Source organism: Xyrauchen texanus, chromosome 35 (assembly GCF_025860055.1).
Source record: "Xyrauchen texanus isolate HMW12.3.18 chromosome 35, RBS_HiC_50CHRs, whole genome shotgun sequence".
NCBI classification, from domain to species: Eukaryota; Metazoa; Chordata; class Actinopteri; order Cypriniformes; family Catostomidae; genus Xyrauchen; species Xyrauchen texanus.
The window spans coordinates 38,071,349-38,076,348 of NC_068310.1; the positions used below are offsets into that span (position 1 = coordinate 38,071,349).

The 5,000-nt window shown below is 48.2% G+C and overlaps 1 pseudogene; it reads right to left on the bottom strand.

The window, feature by feature from the left end:
• The window catches only part of LOC127629178 (E3 ubiquitin-protein ligase UHRF2-like), a 41,087-nt pseudogene that overhangs the window by 20,633 nt on the left and 15,454 nt on the right, over window positions 1-5,000 (bottom strand).

Genomic DNA, 5,000 nt, shown 5'->3' on the forward strand with positions numbered 1-5,000 from the left:
GTGAGTGTGTGTGGGGAGGCACAGTATGATTTTTGTAAATAAGAGTACATTTTTTATTGGTGCATTTCTTCTTGTGCTGACTGACAGGATGACAAAGAGTGCACGGCAAGTGTATGACATCGTTGCATGGTATCCACGCGCCAAGCGTATGACGCCGTTGCCATGATGTCCACGATCCAAGCATATGACGCCGTTGCCATGGTGTCCACGGGCCAAGCGTATGATGCCGTTGCCATGGTGTCCACGGGCCAAGCGTATGATGCCGTTGCCATGGTATCCATGGGCCAAGCATATGGTGTGGTTGCTATGGTATCCATGTGCCAAGCGTATGACACTGTTTCCATGGTATCCATGTGCCAAAAGTATGACATCGTTACCATGGCATCCACCGGCCAAACCTATGACGTCGTTGCCATGGTATCCACCGCCCAAGTGTATAACGTCATTGCCGTTGTATCCACGGACAAGCTGTATGACGTCGCTGCCATGGTATCCAAGCACCAAGCATATGATACCGTTGCCATGGTATCCATGTGCCAAGCATATGATACATTTAGATATCAACACGTATTCATTGCGACATTTTGAACTACACCAGTAAGTGGAGGAGAGCCAATCACAACAGAGCTCATTTTTATACAGTTTAGAAGTCTTAAAGGAACAGTAGCAGAAACAGCTGAATGAGTATTAGAGAGGGAGGATAATGATCATTATATTATTATAATTATAATTATAAGTTTCCCCTGACTTCAGGGGAAAAATTACAGCTACAACAGTGTTGCTGTGATGCGTGTCCTCACCAGTCCTCGTCGTCTGGGATCTCTGTCAACGGCGGATTGAGGCAGTATATGTGAAACGCCATGTTACACTCGTCACAGAGTAACTGCATGTGAGCGTCCTGCTTCCCGCCGCAAACACAACACGAACAGAAGCGACACTCCACATCTGGATCCGCTTTACAGTGTTTACACTCGGGACCGCTCTTACCTAACGCACAGGTTTACACACACATACACATTCAATATTTCCAGAATACTAGTGCAATTAAACGTGAGTGTCTGAATGCGTGTGTGTTGTGGAGTGTACGTTTGAAGGGTCCGTCAACGGCAGACAGCGCCGGCGCCCGGTTTCTCTATCCTATAAATCTCATCAGTAAACGACAGCCATAATCCCCAATCACATCACCCGGGCCTCTGAAACACAACCAATCAGAGCAAGAGTTCAAAATGACATCACCCACATCTTACACGGTCAAGTCTCAGGGTTTGTTTTGTAAGCTGACCAATCAGAGTTTGAGCATTTACCCCAGCAGAATCTTCACGTGGACCTCTCTGTTGGTGCGCGCGAGACAGCGTTCAGTGATGTGATTTCAGCGTCGCACCAGAATCCTCGTTCCTCCGAAGCTCCATATTATAGTTGACCATCACGACGCCGCCCACCATCAGCTGATCAAACAGCAGAAGAGTTCTGCTCCGTGGACGCACGCCACACGGGTTCATTTTCACCACTCCGTTCTCAGGGTAACTGTAGAGATCAAAGAACATCATCATCATCTTCAACAGGTTTTAAGAGGTTTTGAATACCTGATATATATATACAGAGAGAGAGAGACGAGTGTGGCCACAAGCCGATATAACGCCATGTATACATAATACGGTTTGCAATGCCAATTTATATGGCTATTTTCATGACGAAATCCAGGTTAAAAAAATTATATAAAAAGGTAAAATGTACATACCAAAGTTTATTGGGTGGCGAATGAGACAGACGTAGATTAAAATTATATTAAGTCAATTTATTTTACCCCATGTGACTCTACGCTCCCTAGCAACCGGGCCAATTTGGTTGCTAAGGAGACCTGGCTGGAGTCACTCACCACACGCCCCACTGAGAGCGAAAACCACATTATAGTGACCACGAGGAGGTTACCCCATGTGACTCTACGCTCCCTAGCAACCAGGCCAATTTGGTTGCTAAGAAGACCTAGCTGGAGTCACGCCCCACCGAGAGTGAGAACCACATTATAGCGACCACGAGGAGGTTACCCCATGTGACTCTACGCTCCCTAGCAACCAGGCCAATTTGGTTGCTAAGGAGACCTGGCTGAAGTCACTCGGCACATGATCCACTGAGAGCGAAAACCACATTATAGTGACCACGAGGAGGTTACCCCATGTGACTCTACGCTCCCTAGCAACCAGGCCAATTTGGTTGCTAAGGAGACCTAGCTGGAGTCACACGCCCCACCGAGAGTGAGAACCACATTATAGTGACCACGAGGAGGTTACCCCATGTGACTCTACCCTCCCTAGCAACCGGGCCAATTTGGTTGCTAAGGAGACCTGGCTGGAGTCACTCACCACACGCCCACTGAGAGCTGAAAACCACATTATAGTGACCACGAGGAGGTTACCCCATGTGACTCTACGCTCCCTAGCAACCAGGCCAATTTGGTTGCTAAGAAGACCTAGCTGGAGTCACGCCCCACCGAGAGTGAGAACCACATTATAGCGACCACGAGGAGGTTACCCCATGTGACTCTACGCTCCCTAGCAACCAGGCCAATTTGGTTGCTAAGGAGACCTGGCTGAAGTCACTCGGCACACGATCCACTGAGAGCGAAAACCACATTATAGTGACCACGAGGAGGTTACCCCATGTGACTCTACGCTCCCTAGCAACCGGGCCAATTTGGTTGCTAAGGAGACCTGGCTGGAGTCACTCACCACACGCCCCACTGAGAGCGAAAACCACATTATAGTGACCACGAGGAGGTTACCCCATGTGACTCTACGCTCCCTAGCAACCAGGCCAATTTGGTTGCTAAGAAGACCTAGCTGGAGTCACGCCCCACCGAGAGTGAGAACCACATTATAGCGACCACGAGGAGGTTACCCCATGTGACTCTACGCCCCTAGCAACCAGGCCAATTTGGTTGCTAAGGAGACCTGGCTGAAGTCACTCGGCACACGATCCACTGAGAGCGAAAACCACATTATAGTGACCACGAGGAGGTTACCCCATGTGACTCTACGCTCCCTAGCAACCAGGCCAATTTGGTTGCTAAGGAGACCTAGCTGGAGTCACACGCCCCACCGAGAGTGAGAACCACATTATAGTGACCACGAGGAGGTTACCCCATGTGACTCTACCCTCCCTAGCAACCGGGCCAATTTGGTTGCTAAGGAGACCTGGCTGGAGTCACTCACCACACGCCCCACTGAGAGCGAAAACCACATTATAGTGACCACGAGGAGGTTACCCCATGTGACTCTACGCTCCCTAGCAACCAGGCCAATTTGGTTGCTAAGAAGACCTAGCTGGAGTCACGCCCCACCGAGAGTGAGAACCACATTATAGCGACCACGAGGAGGTTACCCCATGTGACTCTACGCTCCCTAGCAACCAGGCCAATTTGGTTGCTAAGGAGACCTGGCTGAAGTCACTCGGCACACGATCCACTGAGAGCGAAAACCACATTATAGTGACCACGAGGAGGTTACCCCATGTGACTCTACGCTCCCTAGCAACCAGGCCAATTTGGTTGCTAAGGAGACCTAGCTGGAGTCACACGCCCCACCGAGAGTGAGAACCACATTATAGTGACCACGAGGAGGTTACCCCATGTGACTCTACGCTCCCTAGCAACCAGGCCAATTTGGTTGCTAAGGAGACCTAGCTGGATTCACACGCCCCACCGAGAGTGAGAACCACATTATAGCGACCACGAGGAGGTTACCCCAAGTGACTCTACGCTCCCTAGCAACCGGGCCAATTTGGTTGCTAAGGAGACCTAGCTGGATTCACACGCCCCACCGAGAGTGAGAACCACATTATAGCGACCACGAGGAGGTTACCCCATGTGACTCTACCCTCCCTAGCAACCGGGCCAATTTGGTTGCTAAGGAGACCTGACTGGAGTCACTCAGGACGCCCTGAATTCAAACTCATGACTCCAGGTGTGATAGTCAGCGTCAATACTTGCTGAGATACCCAGACCCCCCGGATTTGTAGATTGTTAAAAAAAACGATCAATAAAATTTTAATCTTTCCTTACAATGACGGCACAGACACAGAGGCTACAAGAATCAAAAATAAATACAATCCCAGATGTAGTTTAGTGTGCAACGAAAATCCCAAAAATATCCAGAAGTGTTGACGATGTAATCGTATACTGCGCTATTTTTTTAAGGCGATTTTCGATTAAATATTTTTGACATATCGCCCGGCCCTGTCACTGTATGGAAAAGAGCAGCGTAACGATTCTTCAAAACTTCCTGCTTTCGTGTTTCTTGGAAAAATACCAGCATGTGGGTTTGGACCGACACGAGAGAGAGTAAATAATGACATAACTTTCATTTTTGGGCTGAACGCTTCCTTTCAACCCTCAGAAACACGACACTCCTCTGAAGATAAACATTCATTCAAGGTCACATGAGAAACACTGAATAAATGTCGAGAGGTCGCACACTTATAATGCACACATTCAGACTGTGTAACTTTAATAATAAAGGTGAATGTGAATAAAGCCGGCGGTCTGAGCACAGCTAGCGGGACGCTGTCAGATACACACACACACTCCTCAACGCCATTTTGAGTCGAGCTTTCAAATCAACGGCTTGAAGAAAAACTTCCCATGACTGAAAATACACATTAATGCTGCTTCTGATGAACACATGAGAGTCACAAACACAACATGACACGATTTACACAGCGACAAGAGATACACACAAACCACACACACAGATTATCAACAGAGCCAGTGTGTGTGTACAGACGGATTATTATGTGTGTGTGTGTACAGACGGATTATTATGTGTGTGTGTGTACAGACGGATTATTATGTGTGTGTGTGTGTGTGGGGGTTGGGGGGCAGACAGACATAAACTTGCTGGTTTCTAAAACCTGTCGCTTGCTGTCTTATACAGTATATTATTTTTCTAATGTCTCTCTCTCTCTCTCTCTCTCTGTCTGGATTCCCTCAGCTCTGCTTTTTCAAC